The sequence below is a fragment of the Macaca thibetana genome, chromosome 2 (genome assembly GCF_024542745.1).
Source record: "Macaca thibetana thibetana isolate TM-01 chromosome 2, ASM2454274v1, whole genome shotgun sequence".
Taxonomy (NCBI): domain Eukaryota; kingdom Metazoa; phylum Chordata; class Mammalia; order Primates; family Cercopithecidae; genus Macaca; species Macaca thibetana.
Genome location: NC_065579.1, coordinates 142,254,822 through 142,280,264, shown reverse-complemented (window position 1 = coordinate 142,280,264; position 25,443 = coordinate 142,254,822). Strand labels below are relative to the sequence as shown.

The following is a 25,443-nucleotide window of genomic DNA, read 5'->3' as shown; positions in this document are numbered from 1 at the left end:
TGAAACCCCATCTCTACTAAAAAATACAAAAAATTAGCCGGGCGAGGTGGCGGGCGCCTGTAGTCCCAGCTACTCGGGAGGCTGAGGCAGGAGAATGGCGTGAACCCAGGAGGCGGAGCTTGCAGTGAGCTGAGATCCGGCCACTGCACTCCAGCCTGGGCGACAGAGCGAAACTCCGTCTCAAAAAAAAAAAAAAAAAAAATAAATAAATAAATAAATAAATTCAGTAATTATATCTAGTTCATTCTTGGATGGATGACAACCCAGATTGGATGTAGCAGCGTTCTCTTAACCAGTTTCCTGTTATTTTTTTTTTTTTTTTTTTTTTGAGACGGAGTCTCGCTCTGTCGCCCAGGCTGGAGTGTAGTGGCCGGATCTCAGCTCACTGCAAGCTCCGCCTCCCGGGTTCGGGCCATTCTCCTGTCTCAGCCTCCCGAGTAGCTGGGACTACAGGCGCCCGCCACCTCGCCCGGCTAGTTTTTTGTATTTTTTAGTAGAGACGGGGTGTCACCGTGTTAGCCAGGATGGTCTCGATCTCCTGACCTAGTGATCCACCCGTCTCGGCCTCCCAAAGTGCTGGGATTACAGGCTTGAGCCACCGCGCCCGGCCCAGTTTCCTGTTAATCTACATTTCACCCCCAGTATTTCTCGAGAATGCAAATATGGCATTAAACATCTTCACACATAACTTTTTGTGTATATGTTTACTTATTTCTCTAGAATTCATGTCTAGAAGTGAAACTGCCGGGAGGAAGGATACATACTTTTAAAATGTCCAAGTTCCACTCTGATAGCGCTGAGAGGGCACACAACAGGTTTCAATGTACCTTGGATCAATATTATTAGTTTTTCTAACTCTTTGCTAATGTGATGGGGGAAAAAAATGAATCCCCAATTTACACACGATGAAAAGACCGCTTAAGGTTCAGGGACTGTCCACATAGCTGTCAAGTGCCAGAGCCGTAATTTGGCATTAAAGTGTCCGACTCCGGAGAGTCAAAGTTGGACACTGTGCTCTGTGTCCTGGGGCACGTCTGATGATCGCTGGGCCTTGCAATGCTGGCAGGCAGGCCTTCCTCTCCCCTTCTAGGCCTCTGGCCACTCCTGGCTGGCCGAAAGCCGGCTCTTCTCGATTACCGAGTGCCCCTCCTGAGAATAACCCAGCATCGCCTAACCTCTTCAGCTCCGAAATGGCGGCCACCAGATCGCGAGCCCACGCCCCGGGGGCGGGGCCTGTGTTCAGGCCAGAGCGATGGATGCCCGAGCCAAGTTAGAAGTCGACTGCCAGGAGGGCTAGCGCAGAAGCGGAGAGCCGGTGGCGTCGCAGGTCGGGAGGACGAGCACCGAGTCGAGGGCTCGCTTGCCGTGGCCGCCCGAGAGTCTTAATCGCGGGCGCTTGGGCCGCCATCTTAGATGGCGGGAGTAAGAGGAGAACGATTGTGAGGTGGAAAGGGTTTTCTGCTGCATTCCTTGGGCCCCGAAAAGGGTCAGCTGGCCGGGCTTTGGGGTGCGTGCCCTGAGGCGCGGAGCGCGTGTGCTACGATGCGGGGGCTACTCGGGGCTCCGTCCCCTGGGCTGGGGACGCGCCGAATGTGACCGCCTCCCGCTCCCTCACCCGCCGCGGGGAGGAGGAGCGGACGAGAAGCTGCCACCGGACGACAGGACGTTGGGGCGGCCTGGCTCCCTCAGGTAGGTGGCAGGGGCCGGGTCGTGGATGCCGGGGGAGCCGGGCGGCGGGACTGAGGGACCGGCTTCCAGGGCGAGCGGGCCTGGGTGGCGCTGATGGAGCGGCCCCGCGGCTGCCGGGCGGAGGGCTTGGGCCAGGCCGCTGTCACCCCGGTTAGCGTTGGGCGGGGGCCCCGGAGTCCGGTGTCATGGCCGGCGAGCCTAGTTCCCACATCCCACTCAAATTTCCTTGTGTTTTGCGGAAACGTGCCAACGCCACCCCTGTGCCAGTGCGCATTCCTCATTATTTGGCAGTGGGAAAATCCGCCCAGAGTTGCCCCATGTCTGTTGTCACTTGGATGGGCCAATTCCTTTTCTCTTGGGCCGTCGATTGTGGGACCCGGGCTTGCACGCAACCTTTCTCTGGATACTTCAGTCAGGTGACACCCTTTTAGGGAGGACGTGAGGAATCGGGTAAGAGAGGAGGAAACTGGCCAGTGCCCTACCACAAAGTCACAGGGTTCTCTTCTTGGATATCAGGACTAGCCTTGGGTATCAGGACTCTGTGGGTTATTAATGAAAGTCTTGAGATGCTTATAGAGGATTGGCCTCAGGACGCTTTGGAATGAAGAGCCAGGGCTGCCTTTTGTGTGGAGCGAGAGCCGCCGGGACGCTTCAGCTCTGCAGCTGCTGAGGCTCTGCGAGCGAGTCGATACCCAAGAGAGAGGAGTTTGGACGTCGTGAGAGGCGAGGCGGCCGTGTTCATTCATTGTTCTCTTTCTAGGGCTCTGGGTGTGCCCCTGGTATTCATTCTGTGGTGGGAAGAAGGATAGGAACTTCTGTGTCTCCTTGAGGTGTGAACGGGTTCTAGGGGGTCACTTAATCTAAGTAGGAAATGAATTCAAGGCACGTTCATTGAACGTTTCTGCTTGCCTGGTTCTCTGTGGGCTGAGTGGAGAGATTCTGCCCTCCCTGCGCTCCTAAGGCGTGAAAACAATGCAGTGTGATAAGAGTTGGCTTACCAAGTGTTGTGAGGATTTAGAACAGTTAGTTTTCCTTGGGGAGGAGTTGAGGAAGCTTCTACACTCGAGGAGACTTAAGCGTCGAGTTTTGAAAGACCGGTGAGTAAGTGCTCACCAGGTGAGGAGGAACTCAGGAAACAGCTGGTACAAAGGCTTAGAGACATGTGGGAGTTGGGATGAGTTTGGGGAGCAGCAAATTGCCTGGGGTGCAGGAAGGAAATGGTGAGAGATGAGAGAAAAATAAAAGTTGCTAGAATTGTGAGGGGATTTTGTTGTAGATGGTGAATTAATTGAATTTGGATTATTGTATATGATTTGCTGAATCTTTATTCTTGCTGATAGTTTTCTCCCTTTGTCGATGTTGAAGCTGATAGTGATTGAAAAGATTTAGTTTGTTAAACTTAATGACTTTTTAGTTTTTTTTATTTTTTCAGAACAATTCACTTTTTTCTTTTTTTTTTTTTTTTTTTTTTTTTTTTTTAAAGGAACAGGATCTCACTCTGTCACCCAGGCTAGAGTGCAGTGACATGATCGTAGCTCAGTTGCAGCCTCTAATTCCTGGGCTTAAGCAGTTCTCCTGCCTTTGCCTCCTGAGTAGCTGGGACTAAGACAGGTGCTACCACACATGGCTAATTAAAAAAAAAAAAATGAGTAGAGATGGAGTCTGACGGTGTTGCCTAGGCTGGTCTCAAACTCTTGGGCTCAGGTGATGTTCCTGCCTCCACCTCTCCCTCCCAACGTGCTTGCTGGAATTACAGGGGTGAGCCACTGGCCAGGCAGAACTTTTTTTTTTTTTTTTAATAATAGAGAGGGGGTTGCACTGTGTTGGCCAGACTGGTCTAAAAAGTATGCCTTCAATAGAACTCTTGGGCTCAAGTGATCCTTCAGCTTCAGCCTCTCAAAGTGCTGAAATTACAGGTGTGATCCACTGCGCCTGGCCAGCAGAACATTTAATGTTTTGCACTTACACAGTGGTGAATGAATTGAACTCATATATTCCTGGGGATTCTTGCAAAAAATTCTCCTAAAGTTATACTTGCTCACAAAAATGTTAACTTTATAAATGTAAAACACTCTCCTAATATTTGTTTTATTATCCTATTATTTTTTATTTTTTTGAGACAGAGTCTCACTCTTTTGCCCAGGCTGGAGTGCAGTGGTGCGATCTCGGCTCACTGCAACCTCCGCCTCCTTGGTTCAAACAGTTATCCTGCCTCACCGTCCCGAGTAGCTGGGATTACAGGCACACATCATCACGTCCGGCTGATTTTTGTATTTTTAGTAGAGATGGGGTTTCGCTGTGTTGGCCAGGCTGGTCTCGAACTCCTGACCTCAAGTGATCTGCCCACCTCGGCCTCCCATGGCCTCGCTGGAATTACAGGCGTGAGCCACTGTGCCTGGCCTAAATTTTAAATATAAATAATGTACTCCCCAGTCTTACAGAAATTGGACGACTCTAGAAAACAAACATCCAAAAAATGTGTAGGATGTATTTTTAGTTTAATTAGTGTATTTTTTAAACTATTTCTTGGTATTGACTTCTTGGATAACAACCTGTTATAAAATCTTTATCCCCATAAACATAATTTTCCTAAAATAGGTATAATACTGTGATTAATGTTTATGCTAAAGTGACTATTACGGAATTAACAGACTTCAGTTGCAGTTCCTAAACCTTACTTTCGTTGTGATGATTATATACCACTGAAGAACATTCAGGATTATTTTGACTTGTTTTTACCCTTATCACTAAAGGGCTAAGCTGTTTAAAATGCAGCATAAACATTTGACCCAGTTGAATGCTGGGATACTTGGAAAAATAAACCTGTTACTGTTTCTGTACTAAAGGCTTATCTTTTAAAGATATGTGGTTTTTTTTTTAGTGCAGTGGCATGATCTTGGCTCACTGTAACCTCTGCCTCCTCCCGGGTTTAAGCATTCTCCTGCCTCAGCCTCCCAAGCAGCTGGGACTACAGGCACCTGCCACCACGCCTAGCCAATTTTTATATTTTTAGCAGAGACGGGGTTTCGCCATATTGGCCAGGCTGGTCTTGAACTCCTGATCCACCTGCCTTGGACTCGCAAAGTGCTGGGATTACAGGCGTGAGCCATCGTGCCTGGCTGGTATGTGGTGTTTCGTGGTTATAAATTATAGTGGAATTCCTTTGTTAAAGTCTTGTCAGTAGTTGTAAAAACATCAGCCAGTTGTGGTGGCTCATGCCTGTAAGCCCAGCACTTTGGGAGGCCGAGGCTGGTGAATTGCTAGAGCTCAGGAGTTTGAGACCACCCTGGGCAACATGGTGAAAACCTGTCCCTGCAAAAAATACATACACAAAAAAAGAAAAAATTAGCAGGGTATGGTGTAGTATGCCTGTAGTCCCAGCAACTTGGGAGGCTGAGGTGAAAGGATCACCTGAGCCCAGGGAGGTTGAGGTTCAGTGAGCCATGTTCATGTCACTGTACTTCAGTGTTGGCGACAGAGACCCTGTCTCAAAAAAAAAAAAAAAAAAGTGTGCCTTCAATAGAAGGCTTGAGCATATTTTATGGGATTTGGTTTAGCTGAAAAAAACAGTGAGAAGCAAATTAAGCTGGTAATTTCTGATGAAAAGTATCTAAAAGATGAAGAACGTTAAGCTTCAAGTATTATATAACAGTTGCTCTGAGACTAGTTGCTTTTAGTTTATTCCATTTGTTTGCTCTGAAGATTAAACAACTTCTTGTAAGTTAAATTTGACTTTTCCAGAAGCACTGGAATATTTAGGAAATGAAAAATACAATTGATAACTTTACTATTTCAGGTAGTCTATTAGTAATAAATGTATGATTCTACATTTAAATTTCAGGTAAATCTTTGTTAGTAACCTACTGCCTAAAAAAATGTTACATGAGGGAGTACTTTTGTTTGCATGTTAGGAACATAATAGGCCATACATAATAATCTTGATCTTGGGAGGAGCTTGTTAGCCAAACAGCATGCCTTAATGTTGACTTGCAGAAGAGAATTTTAAATATTGCCTTTGAAAGGCAGTGTACTAATGTGACAGTGAGGAGGTTTATGAAACCATGAAATTGAGCTTTGACTTAGTTTTTGTTTTTAAGTTATGCAGATCTTGGGAGTCATTTCTTCAAAACAAATGACTGTGAGGTGGAAAATTGCTTACCTTGAGTAAATTAATTGGAAAATCAGAGAACACTGGGTTTATTTAGAATGAGGTTGTTTAGGTCTTTTATTGGTATGTGTATGGGAGGGTAGAATTCCTAATTGCTCATCTGACTGGGTTCAAAATGTAATACTAGATATTTGTGTTGCAGTTCAGTCGATACTTTTGGTATGGGGCTAACTTATCTTGCCTGTAATTTTTTTTTTTTTTTTTAAACGAAATCTGGCGCTATCACCCAGGCTGGAGTGCTGTGGTGCGATCTTGGCTCACTGCAACCTCTGCCTCCCAGGTTCAAGGGATTCTTATGCCTCAGCCTCCCGAGTAGCTGAGATTACAGGTGCCGGCCACCACGCCTGGCTAATTTTTGTATTTTTAGTAGAGACGAGAGTTCACCATGTTGGCCAGGCTGGTCTCGAACTCCTGACCTCAAGTGATCCACCCTCCTCGGCTTCCCAAAGTGCTGGCATTACAGGCTCACCCAGGCATCTTGCCTTGTAATTCTCATGATAGTAATGGCTGGGTATTTTTTTCTTGCCTTAGAGTTGTAAGTAAAAATTCCTTAATTACACATTAAGGTTTCATCTTTAATTTTACAATATGTGAGTCATTTTGTAACTTCTTTTCTCCCAGAATGACTTGCGTAGCTCTAAATGATTTTAGTTAATTTCAGATGTTTGCCTTTTTTCTAAAATGACCCCTAGAATCTAAGGAAAATGTCAAGTGGGTGTTGTTTCTTTGTTACTGGTTTTGGCCTAGACTATCTAAAGTTCGGCAAATTACTCACAAAGTATGTTAACTGGCATCACATTCCAATCAGTGCACATAGTATTTTTTGAGGAACACTTGACACATGGTTTTATTTTTAGACCAGATTCTAAGGAATTTTACTGGGTGGGGATTAACAATCCTAAAGCTAGTTTACAGTTTTAAAATCTTTATGATTTAGAAGTTGTTTACTTTTTTTGTTAATAAGTGGGAAGCAGCAGGCAGTGGCAATCAATTTTTTGTTTGTTTGTTTTTGTTTTTTTTTTTTTTTTTTTTTTTTTTTTTTTTTTTTTGAGACGGAGTCTTGCTGTGTCACCCAGGCTGGAGTGCAGTGGCCCGATCTCAGCTCACTGCAAGCTCCGCCTCCCGGGTTTACGCCATTCTCCTGCCTCAGCCTCCGAGTAGCTGGGACTACAGGCGCCCGCCACCACGCCCGGCTAGTTTTTTGTATTTTTAGTAGAGACGGGGTTTCACCATGTTAGCCAGGATGGTCTCGATCTCCTGACTTCGTGATCCACCCGCCTCGGCCTCCCAAAGTACTGGGATTACAGGCTTGAGCCACCGCGCCCGGCCTGTTTTTGTTTTTGAGATGGAGTTTCATTCTCGTTGCCCAGGCTGGAGTGCAGTGGCACGATCTTGACTCACCACAGCCTCTGCCTCCTGGGTTCAAGTGATTCTCCTGCCTCAGGCTCCTGAGTAGCTGAGATTACAGGCATGTGCCACCACGCCTGGCTAATTTTGGATTTTTAGTAGAGACAGGGTTTCACCATGTTGGTCATGCTGGTCTCAAACTCCCTACCTCAGGTGATCCGCCTGCCTCAGCCTTCCAAAGTGCTGGGATTACAGACGTGAGCCACCATACCCAGCCCTCACATAACTTTTATGATAGTATGTTCTTATAATTGTTCTATTTTATTATTAATTATAATTAATCTCTTACTGTGCCTAATTTATATGTTAAACTTGATTATGGGTATGTATGTATAGGAAAAAACATAGTATATACAGTATAGTATACTGTTTTTGTTTTCAGGCATTCATTGGTAGTCTTGGAACATATTCCCTGTGGATATAGGGGGCGCTGCTATATGATGGAATGTTACTTAGTAGTAAAACGAAAGGATGTATTGATGTATACTACAACATGGAAGAACCTTGAAAACATGCTAAGTAAAACCATGCAGGAAAGACCACATATTGAATTATGCCATTTATATAAAATGTCCAGAATAGGAAAATCCTTGGTGACAGAAAGTAGATTAGGGGTTGAGGGATGTAGGGAATGGTCAGTGACTGTGATGGTTTTTTTTTTTTTTTTTTTTTTTGGGGGGGGTGATAAAAGCGTTTTGCAGTTATGGAGATAGATCCACAACTGTGAATATAATAAAAGCCATTTAATTGTGCACATTTTTTTTTTTTTTTTTTTTTTTTTGAGATGGAGTTTCGCTCTTGTTGCCCAGTGGAGTGCAATGGTGCACGATCTCAGCTCACCGCAACCTCTGCCTCTTGAGTTCAAGAGATTCTCCAGCCTCAGCCTCCTGAGTAGCTGGGATTACAGGCATGCTCCCCCATGCCCAGCTAATTTTGTATTTTTAGTAGAGACAGGGTTTCTTCATGATGGCACCATCGAGACTGGTCTCGAACTCCTGACTTTAGGTAATCCGCCTACCTCAGCCTCCCAAAGTGCTGGGATTACAGGTGTGAGCCACTGCGCCTGGCCCCTGCCTGGAAATTCTTAAGAATTAAATATTGTTGGCCGGGCGTGGTGGCTCACGCCTGTAATCCCAGCACTTTGGGAGGCCAAGACGGGCGGATCACGAGATCAGGAGATCGAGACCATCCTGGCTAATACGGTGAAACCCCGTCTCTACTAAAAAATACAAAAAACTAGCCAGGCGAGGTGATGGGCGCCTGTAGTCCCAGCTACTCGGGAGGCTGAGACAGGAGAATGGCGGGAGCCTGGGAGGCGGAGCTTGCAGTGAACTGAGATCCGGCCACTGCACTCCAGCCTGGGCGACAGAGCAAGACTCCGTCTCAAAAAAAAAAAAAAAAAAAAAAAAGAAATATTGTTTACAAGTAAAAATATTGTTTTCTTTGAGTAATAAGGTCACATACCACAAAATTTAAAGGATATAGAAAGTTATGTTGTGTATAGTAATTCTATGTTCCCCTTTGTTGTCTAGCTACCCAGCTTCCTTTCACGGAGGGAAATATGAATTCTTATATATCATATCCTATTTTGTGACAACACAAGAATATTTAAGGGTAGGTGTGCTGGCCTTATTTTCTTGCTCAGATCTTCCAGGCTCTCCCTGGATACCAGACGAAGTATATACAATTCTTGCCTCTGTGTCTTACTTACATTGCTTTCTCACAGTATAATATGTTTAGTGGAAATCAAAAGCCAGTATTTTAAGCCTCTGTTAGGTGCAGGCCAGTGCACTTGGTGCAGCATAAGGCAAGTTCCTACCTTCAAGGACCTTATCTAATTGAGAGAGGCTGACATTTCCTTACTTTTATCTATTCCTCTCCCCGCCCCCGTCAAGAGGACGTTTCACTCTTGTCACGAAGGCTGGAGTACAGTGACGTGATCTTGGCTCACTGCAACCTCTGTCTCCCGGATTCAAGTGATTCTCCTGTCTCAGCCTCCCAAGTAGCAGGGATTACAGGCACCTGCCACCACGCCCGGCTAAACTTTGTATTTTTGGTAGAGATGGGGTTTCACCATGTTGGCCAGGCTGGTCTCGAACTCTTGACCTCAGATGATCCACCCGTCTTGGCCTCCCAAAATGCTGGGATTACAGGCGTGAGCCACCGCAGTGGCCAGGTTGAATTTTTTGTATAGATGTCTTATGTCTCTGTTTAAAAGTAGGTCATGTCTTGTTCTTAGATATTTCCAGTGGGGCATATCTTACTCTTGTTTATATATCTCCAGTTCTTAAAATCTTGTCTTACACAGCAAACATTAATCAGAGGTTAATCACTTATGGATTTATTTTCACTACTGCCATCTCTACAAAATGCTTACAGTAAAGAGGCGATACTTACTAAATTCAAACTTAGAACTTTGTAACTTAGGACCTATCTGTTGTAGGAGCTACCTTGCTTAAGCTTCTCCCTCTATTGGGCATTATATGTAGAGTGCTCTAGGTTCTGCCTGCTAGCGCCTTGATGACATTTGCCTGCTTTATCGGCTCGCTGACTCTTTAGCTCAAGCAGCTGTTACCATGCTGGCTATTTCCTTTTGCATTCATAGGTTTTAGATAGGGAATAAAGTTATACCCAGGGAGAATGGGGGGATAAATAATACTCTACCGTTTTTGACCTTAGTCTGGTGTAGAATTGTAGTGTGATTTTGAGAGGAGAGATTGTGATTTCCCTGGCTAGTATTACCTAGTATTGCTTGACAATGCAAAATGGACCCCTAGGCTGTCTTATGTAAGTTGGAGGAGTAGGGATTTGGAGATGGTGTGTGTGTGTGTGTGTATCTACAATCCAGTGACATTTAACAACATTCACAGTGTCTTAAAACTATCCCCACTACCTGTTTCCAGAACCTTTTCATTACTTCAAACAGAAACAGTACTCGTTAAGCAAGAACCCCTCATTCCTCACTATGCCCAGTTCCTCGTAACCCCTATTCTACTTTCTCTTTACAAATTTGCCTGTTCCAGGTACTTCACGTAAGGGGAGTCATACGCTGTCTGTCCTTTTTTGTCTGACTAAACTTAGCACATTTTTTGGGTTTATCCATGTGGTGGTGGCGTGTATTAGTATTTTATTCCTCTTTGTGGCTGAATAATACTTCATTGTATGAATATATCATTTTATCTCATCAGTGATGGACACTTGGATTATTTCCACCTTTTGGTTGTTGTGAATAATGCTGCAGTGAACATTGGTGTACAAGTATCAGTTTGAGCCCCTGCTTTCAGTGCCTTAGGGTATATGCATAGGAATAGAATTACTGGATCATATGGTAATTCTGTGTTTACTTTTTGAGGAACTGCAAACTGTTTTACACAGTGACTGCACCATTTTACATTTCCCACCAGCAAAGCATAAGAGTTCCAGTTTTGCTGCATCTTTTCCAACACTTGTTATTTTTTCTTTTTTAATTTTTTTGTTTTTCTTTTTTAATTTTTAAAATAACAATCCTGGGCCGGGCACGGTGGCCCATGCGTGTAATCCCAGCACTTTTGGAGGCCGAGGCAGGCGGATTACCTGAGGTCAGGAGTTCGAGACCAGCCTGGCCAACATGGTAAAACCCCGTCTCTACTAAAAATACAAAAAAAATTCGCTGGGCATGGTGACACATGCCTGTAATCCCAGCTAGTTGAGAGACTGAGGCAGGAGAATAGCTTGAACCCGGGAGGCAGAGGTTGCAGTGAGCTGAGATCGCGCCATTGCACTCCATGAGAGTGAGTCTCAAAAATAAATAAATAAAGTAACAATCCTAATGACTGTGAAGTGGTTGTAGGCTTTTCTTTTTGCATTTTAAAAAATTATTATTTTTACTATTTTAGAGATGGGGGGAGTCTCACTATGTTTACCAGGTTAGTCTTGAACTCCTGGCGTCAATTGATCCTCCCATTTTAGCCTGCCAAAGTACTGGGATTACAGGCATGAGCTACTGTGCCTGGCCCTCCTTTGCTTCGTATTGCTACTTAGATCTAGTGGGCAAAACAGAACCTTTGGATTTGACTATATTTGGATCTCATGGGGTTTTTCCTCCCTCTTAAACCTGTGTATAATGTTTTTCAAAGAGATAAATTAATTACACAATTAATGACATCTTTTTAAAAAGAACACTGTTTTCTTTCATCCTTGTGAGGTGTAAGAAGAAAAATAAGCAGAAAAAAAAAAGAATAAAGTTTTTCTGTAAATTGATACATATAGTTGTAGTTACTTTATACTCATACCTTTTCTTTGTGTTGTGAGTGACAGAGTCTCACTCTGTCACCCAGGTTGGAGTGCAGTAGTGTGATCTCCGCTCACTGTAGCCTTGACCTCCCAGGCACAAGCCATCTTCCCTCCTGAACCTCCTGAGTAGCTGGAACTACAGGTGTGTGCCACCACACTCAGCTAATTTTTGTAATTTTTGTAGAGATGGGGTTTTGCCATGTTGCCCAGGCTGATGTCAAACTGCTGAGCTCAAGCAATCCTCCCGCCTTGGCCTCCCAAAATGCTGGGATTATAAGCATGAGCCACTGTGCCCGGCCTCTCATACTCTTTTATTCTAAAATGTATTTAGGGCCAGCCTCTGTGGCTCATGCCTGTAATCCCAGCACTTTGGGAGGCAAAAGAGGGAGGATTGCTTGAGCCCAGGAGTTCGAAACCAGCCTGGGCAACATAGTGAGACCCCCCCATCTCTAAAATAGTAAAAATAATAATAACCGAAAATACTAGTCAGGCATGTGGTATGCATCTGTAGTTCTAGCTACTTGGTAGGCTGAGGAGAGAGGATTGCTTGAGTCCAGGAGTTGGAGGCTGCAATAAGTTATGATTGTGCCATGATGCTCTAGCCTTGGCAACAGAGCAAGATGCTGTCTCTCGAAAAAAAAAATAAAAAGAAAAGATGAATAGTCTGTCTGAAATGGCCAGCAATCGCAGCTGCTGACCTGTATCTACTGTATAAGTCAAGCAGTTCAACTTTCTATTATAATGTCATGATTTTTCTCTGCTTCTTGGGAGCGCTTCCAGCATCACTTGTGGCACTTCATATGGGACTCATGGTGTTATTCAGAGTTTATGGTATTGTACTGTAGATGATGGAAAAATACAGAAGACCCATGAGAGACCACTTTTTTTTTTTTTGGAGACATAGTCTGGGTCTGTCGCCCAGGCTGGAGTACAATGGCGTGATCTCAGCTCTCCTCTGCCTCCTGGGTTCAAGGGATTCTCCTGCCTCAGCCTCCCTAGTAGTTGGGATTGCAGGCCCTCACTACTACGACTGGCTAATGTTTATATTTTTAGTAGAGATGGGGTTTCATCATGTTGGACAGGCTGGTCTCGAACTCCTGACCTCAAGTAATCCACCAGCTCGGCCTCCCAAAGTGCTGGGATTACAGGAATGAGCCAATGTGCCTAGCCAAGAAATACCACTTTTTACTGCAATAGGAAATTTACTGGAGAGACCAACTGCTCACAGGGACACAAGGCCTTTTAAGTGGATACTTGCAACTTGTAACACTTGAGTTCACTGCAATAGTAAGAAGAGGTGGCTATGAAATTACTATAGTAATATAGTGTGTACAACAGGTTTGTTTTGTTTTGAGGCAAGGTCTTACTCTGTCACCCAGGCGTGCAGTGGCAAGATCTCAGCTCACTGCAACCTCCGCCTCCCAGGTTCAAGCGATTCTCCTGCCTCAGCCTCCCAAGTAACTGGGATTACAGGCTTGTGCCACTAAGCCCAGCTAATTTTTGTATTTTTGGTAGAGATGGGGTTTTACTCTGTTGCCCAGGGTGGTCTCAAACTCCTGGCCTTGAGCGATCTACCTCCGTCAGCTTCCCAAAGTGCTGGGATTATAGGCATGAGCTATCTCACCCAGCCAACATCAGTTAATTTTGTGCAGTTATTTATTTATTTATTTATTTATTTATTTATTTTTGAGATGGAGTCTCACTCTGTTGCCCAGGCTGGAATGCAGTGGCTTAATCTTGGCTCACTGCACTCGCTGCAACCTCTACCTCCTGGGTTCAAGTGATTCTCCTGCCTCAGTCTCCCGAGTAGCTGCACAACACCTGGCTAATTTTTTGTATTTTTAGTAGAGACAGGGTTTCACCATGTTGGATGGGCTGATCTTGACCTCCTGACCTCCAATGATCCACCCGCTTTTGCCTCCCTAAGTGCTGGGATTACAGATGTGAGCCACTGCACCTGGCTGCAGTTATTTAATATACTGCATCTTAACATTTGTTTACATTTCTCTCAACTGCGAATGTGTGTCTGTGCAAATGGTGTTATATGGTCTGTAAGTGTATGCATAAGTTTTGATTTTTTTTTTTTTTTTTCTGAGACCAAGTCTAGCTCTGTCGCCCAGGCTGGAGTGCAGTGGTGCAAACTTGGCTTACTCCAGCCTCTGCCTCCTGGGTTCAAGTGATTCTCTTGCCTCAGCCTCCCGAGTGGCTGAGGTTACAGGCACCCGCCACCACGCCTAGCTAATTTTTGTGTTTTTAGTAGAGACATGGCTTCACTGTGTTGGCCAGGCTGTTCTCAAACTACTGACCTTATGATCCCGCCCACCTTAGCCTCCCAAAGTGCTGGGGAAAAAAATCCACATATAAGTGGACCTGCACAGTTCAGTGCGTGTTGGGAAGGGTCAACTGCATATTGAGTGAAAACAGCACTAAAATATGTTAAGTAAGACCTCATATTTTTTGAAGAAAAATATTTACAATATGTATCTGTGCATGGAAAATACGGAGTCAGGGCAAGGTAGAGCATGCCTATAATCCCAGCACTTTGTGAGGCTGAGGCAGGAGGATCACTTGAGCCCAGGAGTTTGAGACCAACCTGGGCACCATAGCAAGCCCTCATCTCTACAGAAAGAAAACAAAAACAAAAAAACAAAATTTAACTGGGCCTGGGTACACCTGTAGTTCTAGCTACTTGAGAGGTTGAGGCGGCAGGATCACTTGAGGTCAGGAAGTTGAGGCTGTGGTGAGCCATGATCTTCCTTCTCACTGCACTCCAGCTTGGGCAACAGAGTGAGATCCTGTCTCAAAAAAAAAAAGACTGGATACATGTCTACAAATGCTCACATTTGTCATCTATAGGTTATTTTAAGCTTTTGGTATTTTTCCATAGTTTTGGGGTTTTATTATTATTATTATTATTATTTGGCGCGATCTCGGCTCACTGCAACCTCTGCCTCCCGGGTTCAAGTGATTGTCTGTCTCAGCCTCCCGAGTAGCTGGAATTACAGGAACCCGCCACCATACCAGGCTAATTTTTGTATTTTTAGTAGAGACGGGGTTTTACCATCTTGGCCAGGCTGGTCTTGAACACCTGACCTCATGATCCACCCACCTCAGCCTCCCAAAGTGCTGGGATTACAGGTGTGAGTCTCTGCACACGGCTTATTTTTGTTTATTATTATTATTATTTTTTGAGATGGAGTCTTGCTCTGTCTCCCAGGTTGGAGTGCAGTGGCGTGATCTTGACTCACTGCAGACTGCCTCCTGGGTTCAAGCGATTCTCCTGCCTCAGCCTCCTGAGTAGCTGGGATTACAGGTACTCATCACCCTGCCTGGCTAATTTTTTGTATCATTTATTTATTTATTTATTTTTTTGAGACGGAGTTTCGCTCTTGTTGCCTAGGCTAGAGTGCAGTGGTGCGATCTCGGCTCACCATAACCTCCACCTCCTGGGTTCAAGCGATTCTCCTGCCTCAGCCTCCTGAGTAGCTGAGATTACAGGCATGCGCCACCACGCCTGGCTAATTTTGTATTTTTAGTAGAGACGGGGTTTCACCACGTTGGCCAGGCTGGTGTCAAACTCCTGACCTCAAGTGATTCACCTGCCTCGGCCTCCCAAAATGCTGAGATTACAGGCATGAGCCACCGTGCCCGGCCTGTATTTTAAATTTGTTTTCCTCCCTCTCGAACATGTATTCTGTGATCAATTCGTGTATCTTTTTTTTTTTTTTTTTTTTTTTTTTGAGACCAAGTCTCGCTCTATTGCCCAGGCTAGGGTGCAGTGGTGCGATCTCAGCTCACTGCAACGTCTGCCTCCCGGGTTCCAGCAATTCTCGTGCCTCAGCCTCCTGAGTAGCTGGGACTACGGGCTAAGCCACCATGCCTGGCTAGTTTTTTTTTTTTTTTTTTTAGTAGAGACAGGGTTTCACCACATTGGCCAGGCTGGTCTCAAACTCCTGACCTCAGGTGATCCACCCACCTCGGCCTCCCAAAGTGCTGCGATTACTGGCGTGAGCCACCACACCCAGCCCAATTCATGTATCTTAAAAAATTAGTATATTGGGAAAAGAGATTATTGCAAAAAAGCTGTATATATTGGTATGAGATTATAAGCATGTAGGAAAACACTGAAGAATAATTGGTTATTGGGGAAAGGAAAGGAAAGATAAAACAAAGAAGGAGTTAAAAGACCCCCTCTAATTTATGTAATGTTTAAGTGCTATAGAAAAAAAAAACAAAGCAGGGTAAACATTTTAGAAGCGGAAGGGCTTGCTATTTATAATGAGTGCGTTTGTAAAGACATTAAATGTAAAGATTTAAAATAAAAGGAAATGAAGTTATATAATAAGAAAGGCTACATGTATCCTTCATCAGGCTCATTTCTTTACCTGCTTGTCTGTGCTTATTCCCTGGGCACACTTTAGTTTTTGTTTTACCTCTGCGTTAGTCTGTTGAAATATTACCCCTTTAAGCTCAAATACGCAATGAAATATTCTTGTCTACCTCTTCCTCCATTCAAGCTAGAAGTGACCTTTCCACATTTCAGATTCTTATAGTTCCTTTCTTAAGAATCCTCCCTACCCTTAATTTAATATTTTGTTGTAGGCCTACTTGTCTTCCTGAAAGCTCTTAGCCGAGTCCCTAGCACATACTCAATTTTTGTTAAACGGTGGTGGTTTTTACCTCTACTTTAAGGGGTTCTGGAATGCAAGGACTATGTCTTCCTGAACTTTATATTCCTCAAAGCAGCTAACAGTTGAAAGTAGATTCTTAGAAATTGTTGAATGAATGGTGCTCTTTATTTTTATTTTCCTTTCATTCTATGATGGGTTACAGTCTATAGAGAGGCATTCTGGTTCTTTAGATTTATGTGATAGTGATTCAGTATTCATGAAAAAGGGTTAGGATAAATATTGTTAACTTTTCTCCATTAATATTCAGATATTTGAATACCTAATTTTGTGCAATGTCCTATACTAGATGATGGATTATAACAAGATATAGGAAATACATGTAGTTCTTCAATGCTTTGGTATATAATTATGTACGTTATATTTTCTTTTTTGAGATGGGGTTTCATTTTGTCACTCAGGCTAGAGTGCAGTGGTGCAGTCATGGCTCACTGCAGCTTCGGCCTCCTGGACTCAAGCAATCCTTCTGTCTCAGCCTCCTGAGTAGCTAGGACTGTAGGCACAACTACCACGCCCAACTAATTTTTTTTGAGACGAGTCTCGCACTGTCGCCCGGGCTGGAGTACAATGGCGTGATCTCGGCTCACTGCAACCTCCGCTTCCTGGGTTCACGCAGTTCTCCTGCCTCAGCCTCCTGAGTAGCTGGGATTACAAGTGCCCATCACCACACCTGGCTAATTTTTTGTATTTTTAGTAGAGACGGGATTTCACTATGTTGGCCAGACTTGTCTCGAACTCCTGACCTCGTGATCCGCCCGCCTTGGCGTCCCAAAATGCTGGGGTTATAGGCATGAGCCACTGTACCTGGCCGCCCAGCTAATTTAAAAAAATTTTTTCGGCCGGGCGCGGTGGCTCAAGCCTGTAATCCCAGCACTTTGGGAGGCCGAGACGGGCGGATCACGAGGTCAGGAGATCGAGACCATCCTGGCTAACACGGTGAAACCCCGTCTCTACTAAAATACAAAAAAAATTAGCCGGGCGAGGTGGCGGGCGCCTGTACTCCCAGCTACTCGGGAGGCTGAGGCAGGAGAATGGCGTGAACCCGGGAGGCGGGGCTTGCAGTGAGCTGAGATCCGGCCATTGCACTCCAGCCTAGGCAACAGAGCTAGACTCCGTCTCAAAAAAAAAAAAAAAAAAAAAAATTTTTTTCGTAGGGTTGATGTTCCCCCTTGGTTGCCCAGGCTGATCTTGAACTCCTGGGCTCAAGCACTCCACCCACCTCGGCGTCCCAAAGTGTTGGGATTATAGTTGTGAGTCTTTGCTCCTGACCCTAGGTTATGTATTTTTTTTGTTTTGTTTTGAGATGGAATCTCGCTCTGTCACCTGGGCTGGGGTGCAGTGGCGTGATCTCACTGCAACCTCCGCCTCCCGGATTCAAGCAGTTCTCCTGCCTCAGCCTCTGGAGTAGCTGGGATTACAGGCATGTGCCACCACGCCCGGCTAGTTTTTTTTGTATTTTTAGTAGAGATGGGGTTTTACCATATTGGGCAGGCTGGTCTCGAACTCCTGACCTTGTGATCCACCCACCTTGACCTCCCAAAATGCTGGGATTACAGGCGTGAGCCGCTGCGCTCGGCCTACCCTAGGTTATATTTTTGTGTTTCATTTACTATTTTATCCTCTGGCAAAATAGCAGGGTATAATTTAGAGCTTTAATGAATTAATGGTGTAACAGTGAAAACTACGTGTGTATGTGAGACAGTCCCTGGCCCCCATGCTGGAGTACAGTGGCACACTCATAGCTCACTGCAGCCTCAAACTCCTGTGCTCAGGTGATCCTCCGCCTCAACCTCCTGAGTAGCTGAGACCACTGGCATGTGCCACCATGCCCAGCTAATTTTGTTTTATTTTTGTAAAGATGGGGTGTCACTCTGTTGCCTAGGGTGGTCTTGAACTCCTTGTGGGATTACAGGCATGAATCACCATGCCTGGCCAGGGAAAAATTTTAAACATGTCCTTCTTTTGAGAAAATTATTGAAAAGTTGGTTAAAAGTAATTTCTGAAGAACAAATGATATTATCAGTTTTACAGGTGTCTTACTGTAACTCTTAGAAGTTGTTAAAGTTTACTATTGAGAGGGAATTTTTCTTTTTCTTTTTTTTTTTTTTGAAACTGAGTTTTGCTCTTGTTGCCCAGGCTGGAGTGCAATGGTGTGATCTCGGCTCATTGCAACCTCTGCCTCCTGGGTTCGAGCAATTCTTCTGCCTCAGCCTCCCAAGTAGCTGGAATTAAAGGTGTGCACCACCACATCCGGCTAATATAGATGGTTACTTTTTGAAATTTCTTTGGTAAGATGTAAACATGGGGGAATACGTCTTCTCTTGAGGACACATCTCTGCCCAAATGAGTGATGCCAGTGTATAGAATGAATGATTCACTTATATTCTGTGTCCTTATCTTTGAGGAGGGCTAATTTTTTTTTAACCACTTGTTGAATATGCAAGATTTACTATGAAAATTAATGCCTTTAGTGTGAAAGAGAAATTAGTGTTGAAATTGTTAGTGTTTCCAGGTGATTTTTTCTCCCTTCCTTCCTACTTCATTATGTAGCTTTTTTTTTTGCTCTTTTTTTTTTAAACTCCACTGTTACTTGGCCATCTGAATAATCATTCCTAAACCATATTTTATTTGTACATTGTGTGTTATGGTAATTGTGTTAATGATGTACTTTGAATACAGGTCTGTTTATTTTAAAAATCAGCAGTTGCTGACTAGATGAAGAAAACAATGATTGATTTGAAGGTGAAAAGAAAAACAGGTTAAAAAAGAGTCCAGACAAAGTGATTTAAAATGAAAACAATTTCAAAGCTCATTTGTGGTGAGAGTTAAAAATAAAGTTGGCTCCAGGTATGGTTTGTGGAACTGATTGTTTTAGCATAATTGTTTTTGAACTAGCTCATTTTAAACTTGCATTTTTGAAGTTACACTTTTAAAATGATGGAGTCTGTTTTATAAACGTATACAGCCCCTGCTAACTTTTAGAAGAATAGAGTGGCTTATTTCTTCATGTGTGTTTATTCTGGGCTGTCATCTGATGAAGTTACCAGTTTGTGGTCAGAAATTGAGAAAGAGGAGTGAGGAAACTCAAAATATTGACACATACACATCACCTTGCAGTGCATGAGAGTGCCCTTTTGGACTGGTTAGGAAACTAGCATTTGAGCATATTTGTTCAGCAGAAACTTTTTGTGTGTGAAAGTTATTTTTTTCCAGTGTTGTGACCACTTGAAATTTATTTGTTTTCTTTGTTTAAGACAGGGTTCTCTGTTGCTTAGGCTGGAATGCAGTGGCACAATCATGGCTCACTACAACCTGGACCTCCCTGGGCTCAGGTGATCCTCCCACTGCAGCCTCCTGAGTAGCTGGGACTACACGTGTGCTACACCATGCGTGGCTGATTTTTTGTAGAGATGGGGTTTCTCCATGTTGTCCAGGCTGATCTCAAGCTCCTAGGCTCAAGCAGTCCGCTTGCCTCAACTTCTCAAAGTGCTGAGATTACAGGGGTGAGCCACCATGCCTGGCCTGAATTTTTTTTTTAAAGAACAAAATGCTGGGAGGCCAAGGTGGGCAGATCACGAGGTCAGGAGATCAAGACCGTCTGGCTAACACGACGAAACCCTGTCTCTACTAAAAATATAAAAGATTAGCCAGGCATGGTGGTGGGTGCCTGTAGTCCCAGCTGCTCAGGAGGCTGAGGCAGGAGAATTGCATGAACCCGGGAGACGGAGCTTGCAGTGAGTGGAGATTGCGCCACTGCACTCCAGCCTGGGACACAGAGCGAGACTCTGTCTCAAAATAAAAAAAAATAATAAATAAATAAAGAGGAAGAAACCAAGTGGATAGAGAGATGGAGTAAATACCCTAAATACAGACCGTGTATTTAATGGAAGATTAAGAGGATTATCTAGGGTAATTTTGGCTCTATTCTGTCTTCACTGTAGAAATTTTTTTTTTTTTTTTTAAATGGATTCTTACTTTGTCACCAGGCTGGAGTACAGTTGTGTGATCTCGGCTCACTGCAACCTCCACCTCCCAGGTTCAGATGATTCTCCTGCCTCAGTCTCCCGAGTAGCTGGGACTACAGGCGTGTGCTACCACGCCCAGCTAATTTTTTGTATTTTTAGTAAAGAAGGAGTTTCACTGTGTTAGCCGGGATGGTCTTGATCTCCTGACCTTGTGATCCACCCAGCTTGGCCTCCCAAAGTATTGGGATTACAGGCGTGAGCCACCATGCCTGGCCAGAAATTTTTTTTTTTTTTTGAGACAGAGTCTCAAGTCTCCAGGGCTAGACTGCAGTAGTGAGATTATAGTTCACTGCAGCCTTGACCTCCTGGGCTCAAGCAACCCTCCCACCTCAGCCTCCCAAGTAGCAGAAACCACAGGCGCCTGCCACTATGCCTGGCTGGGTTTTAATTTTTTGTAGAGATAGAGATCTCACTATGTTGCCCAGACTGGTTTCAAACTCTTGAGCTTAAACCATTCTTCTGCCTCGGCCTCCCAAAGTGTTGGGATTACAGTGAGCCACTGTGCCCGGCCTAGTTTATTTCATTGCTATTTCTCCTCAATATTCCCAATCTATTTTCTTCTTTTTTTTTTTTTTTTTTTTTTTTTTGAGACGGAGTCTCGCTCTGTAGCCCAGGCTGGAGTGCAGTGGCCGGATCTCAGCTCACTGCAAGCTCCGCCTCCCGGGTTCACGCCATTCTCCGGCCTCAGCCTCCCGAGTAGCTGGGACTACAGGCGCTGCCACCTCGCCCGGCTATTTTTTGTATTTCTTAGTAGAGACGGGGTTTCACCGTGTTAGCCAGGATGGTCTCGATCTCCTGACCTCGTGATCCGCCCATCTCGGCCTCCCAAAGTGCTGGGATTACAGGCTTGAGCCACCGCGCCCGGCCCCCCAATCTATTTTCTAATCTTTTGATTTATCAGAAAGATACTTATAGTGTTAGAATATTTTAGTTAAATGATTAAAATATAAGCTGAGGCAGGGTGCGGTGGCTGGTGCCTGTAATCCTAACACTTTGGGAGGCCAAGGTGGCGGATCACCTGAGGTCAGGAGTTCGAAACTAGCCTGGCCAACATGGTGAAACCCTGTCTACTAAAAATACAAAAAAATTAGCCGGATGTGGTGGTGGTAGCCTGTAATCCCAGCTACTCAGGAGGCTGAGGCAAGAGAATCACTTGAACCCCAGAGGCGGAGGTTGCAGTGAGCCGAGATCACGCCACTGCACTCCAGCCTGGGTGACAGAGCGAGACTCCATCTCAAAATAAATAAATAAATAAATAAATAAACAAATAAATAAATAAATAAATGTAAACTGGCATTCACTTCAAATAAAATGTTGTATATAATTAATAGAACTACCTTTAAGAACAATGAAACAGGATATTTTATATTTCTCTTAAGCATTAAGCAGCTTTAAGTTATACATAGTATTTGGTGTATTTTCTTTTGTATTTGATATTCTGTCGCCCAGGCTGGAGTGCGGTGGCATGATCTTGGCTCACTGCAACGTCTGCCTCCCGGATTCAAGTGATTCTTCTGCCTCAGCCCCCCAAGTAGCTCGGATTACAGGCCCGTGCCACCACGCCCTGCTAATTTTTGTGTTTTTAGTAGTGGTGCGGATTCAGCATGTTGCTCAGGCTGATCTCGAACTCTTGGCCTCAAGTGATCCACTCACCTGGGCCTCCCAAAGTCCTGGGATTACAAGTGTGAGCCACTGCACTGGCCTGATACTAAATCTTGCCTTCTGTCTCCTTTCTTAGAGAAATAAGAAACTTTTTGAGGAAATGATAAGTGCAGGTAGAGAGAGAGAGATTTTCCAAAAAGTTGAGTTGGTTAATGCGGTGATTTAGGACTGTGCTGATGTCATTTACAAGGTTCTAAATTATAGACTAATGGGTAAAATATCTAGAATTGTCCCACATAGGGTCTACAGAGGATCTCTGAGAATCTGGAGACAATTTACAAAGAGTAAATGAATAAGGTAGTGTATTGTTAATATGGGGAAATACAGATTTCCCTAAGTAATGTGAGAGTTAAACATAGGTTTTTCACAGGTGTCCTGTGCTTTGGAACCTGGGATTTAATTTTTGGAATACAGCAACAGTGATTAAGAGCTTTAGACATTGAACTCAGAAAAATTCAGGCTGGAGGTTTAAGAGCTATCTAGAAGAGTTTCTAATTATTGTATTTTATTTAGTTAGTTAATTTTTTGTAGAGTGAAAGTCTCACTATGTTGCCCAGGGGCCTAGTCTTGAACTCCTGGGCTCAAGCGGTCCTCATGCCTTGGCCTCCGCAAGTGTTGGGATTAAGCCACTGCACCCAGCCAGAGTTCCTGATTGTTGTAATGAATAGAACACCTTTTTTTTTTTTTTTTTTTTTTTTTTAAGATGGAGTTTTTATCTTGCCACCCAGGCTATAGTACAATGATGCAATCTTGGCTCACTGCAATCTCTGCCTTCCATGTTCAAGTGATTCTCCCTGGCTCAGCCTTGAGAGTAGCTGGGATTACAGGCACCTGCCACTATACCTAGCTAATTTTTGTATTTTCAGTAGAGACGGGGTTTCACCATGTTGGCCAGGCTGGTCTTGGCCAGGCCAAGTGATCTGCCTGCCTTGGCCTCCCAAAGTGCTGGAATTATAGGCGTGAGCCACCGTGCCTGGCACTAGAACATCATTTCTAATCAATTTCTGATATATTTCAATCATATAATTGTTGCTTATTTAACAAACAATAATAAGTAACATTTACCATCTCAGGTGTAAAGCTGTGTGCTTCCCATATATTAATCCTCACATACTAAGAAATATGTCAAGTAGGGAGAAAGAAACACAGGTAAATCTTAAGCTTCAGATGTCAGTAAGGAAAATGCTATTTAAAAATACAGGCAACTGGCGAGGAAAGTGCTGTTTAAAAATGCAACTGCCGAGCATGGTGGCTCACACCTGTAATCCCAGCACTTTGGGAGACTGAGGCGGGCGGATCATGAGGTCAGGAGATTGAGACCATCCTGGCTAATATGGTGAAACCCTGTCTTTACTAAAAATACAAAAAATTAGCCGGGCATGGTGGCGGGCACCTGTGGTCCCAGCTACTCTGGAGGCTGAGGCAGGAGAATGGCGTGAACCCAGGAGATGGAGCTTGCAGTGAGCCAAGATCGCATCACTGCACTCCAGCCTGGGCGACACAGCAAGACTCTGTCTCAAAAAAAAAAAAAAAAAAAAAATACAGGCAACTGCCGGTGGGGCGCGGTGGCTCACATCTGTAATCCCAGCACTTTGGGAGGCTGAGGCAGGTGGATCACGAGGTCAGGAGATCGAGACCATGGTGAAACCCTGTCTCTACTAAAAAACAGAAAAAAATTAGCCGGGCGCGGTGCGGGCGCCTGTAGTCCCAGCTACACGGGAGGCTGAGGCAGGAGAATGGCGTGAACCCGGGAAGTGGACCTTGCAGTGAGGTGAGATTGCGCCACTGCACTCCAGTCTGGGCAACAGAGCAAGACTCTGTGTCAGAAAAATTTAAAAAAAAATACAGGCAACTGGCCGGGCGCAATGGCTCACACCTGTAATCCTAGTGCTTTGGGAGGCTGAGGCGGGTGAATCTCCTGAGGTCAGGAGTTTGAGACCAGCCTGGCCAACATGATGAAACCCCATCTCTATTAAAAATACAAAATATTAGCTGGGCATGGTGGCACCTGCCTGTAATCCCAGCTACTCAGGAGGCTGAGGCAGGAGAATCGCTTGAACCTGGGTGGCGCAGGTTGCAGTGAGTGGAGATCATGCCATCGCACTCCAGCCTGGGCAACAAGAGGAAAACTCGATCTCAAAACAACAACAACAACAACAACAAAGGGCACCTTAATGTGTTCAGGTTGTTATGCCAGATACAACTTGTAAGCTCTTGCTACCAGTTCCTCCTCTTCCCTCTGCTTTCAAACCAAGGGGAAACTCAGGGCAGCCAGATAATACTACAACAGAATTTTCACTCTAGGGCATTGCTTAGGTTATTTTGATGTGTAGGAATTCCTTTGTATTGCCTAACATTCACAATTAATGTCATGATTTGTAGTTGAGCAGTCTTCTAATTACATGGAGAATTTATTTTATTTATTTATTTATTTATTTATTTTTATTTTTTTTTGAGACGGAGTCTCGCTCTGTCGCCCAGGCTGGAGTGCAGTGGCGTGATCTCGGCTCACTGCAAGCTCTGCCTTCAGGGTTCACGCCATTCTTCTGCCTCAGCCTCCCAAGTAGCTGAGACTACAGGCGCCCGCCGCCACGCCCGGCTAATTTTTTGCATTTTTAGTAGAGACGGAGTTTCACTGTGTTAGCCAGGATGGTCTCGATCTCCTGACCTCGTGATCCACCTGCCTCGGCCTCCCAAAGTGCTGGGATTACAGGCGTGAGCCACTGCGCCCGACCTTATTTTATCTATTTATTACCAACTTTGGGGAGAATATTTTGGGAATGAAGATTTAAAAAATGACTTTAAAAACCAGACGCGATGGCTCACTTCTGTAATCCCAGCACTTTGGGAGGCCAAGGTGGGTGAATCATTTGAGGTCAGGAGTTTGAGACCAGCCTGGCTAACACGGTGAAACCCTGTCTCTACTGAAAATACAAAAATTAGGCCGGACGCGGTGGCCAACCCCTGTAATCCCAGCATTTTGGGGGGGCTGAGGCAGGTGGATCACGAGGTCAGAAGTTCAAGACCAGTCTGGCCAACATAGTGAAACCGGTCTCTACTAAAAATAATTAGCTGGGTGTGGTGGTGTGCACCTGTAATCCTAGCTACTCGGGAGGCTGAGGCAGGAGAATCGTGTGAACCTGGGAGGTGAAGGTTGCAGTGAGCCGAGATTGCGCCATTGCACTCCAGCCTGGTAACAGTGTGAGACTCTGTCTTGAAAAAAATAAAATAAAAAAAGACAAATACAAAAATTAGCAGGGCGTTGGTGGTGCACACCTGTAGTCCCAGCCACTCAGGAGGATGAGGCAGGAGAATTACTTGAACCCAGAGGTGGAGGTTGCAGTGAGCCAAGATCGTGCCACTGCACTCCAGCCTGGGTAACAGAGCAAGACTCCATCTCAAAAAAAAAGACTTAAACGGGTAATATGGTTATTATATTTCTACCTGTCTTAATTCTTTATCCATTTGCTGTAGATTATAATGTTAGCTTTATGAATGAAAGGTTATATTTTTCCAGCTACTCAGGAGGCTG

At 44.6% G+C, this 25,443-nt stretch overlaps 1 protein-coding gene and 1 long non-coding RNA gene across 5 annotated transcripts in view; one reads left to right on the top strand and one right to left on the bottom strand.

Annotated features, from left to right (window-relative positions):
- Window positions 1-1,275: 1,275 nt before the first annotated feature.
- Window positions 1,276-25,443, top strand: part of RAF1 (Raf-1 proto-oncogene, serine/threonine kinase) — an 86,619-nt gene continuing 62,451 nt past the window's right edge. For 3 of the 4 annotated variants that reach the window (XM_050781466.1, XM_050781464.1, XM_050781465.1), the window contains exon 1: window positions 1,305-1,689. The gene's annotated coding sequence lies outside the window, so the exon portion shown is untranslated. Of the gene's footprint in view, window positions 1,690-25,443 lie in introns of all 4 variants that reach the window. The other variant, XM_050781463.1, reaches the window with a different exon arrangement.
- Window positions 7,187-15,039, bottom strand: LOC126949084 (uncharacterized). The gene is made up of 2 exons (XR_007723587.1): window positions 14,980-15,039; window positions 7,187-7,270 (listed from the first exon to the last, which is right to left on the bottom strand). It is a non-coding gene; the product is annotated as an uncharacterized LOC126949084 (long non-coding RNA).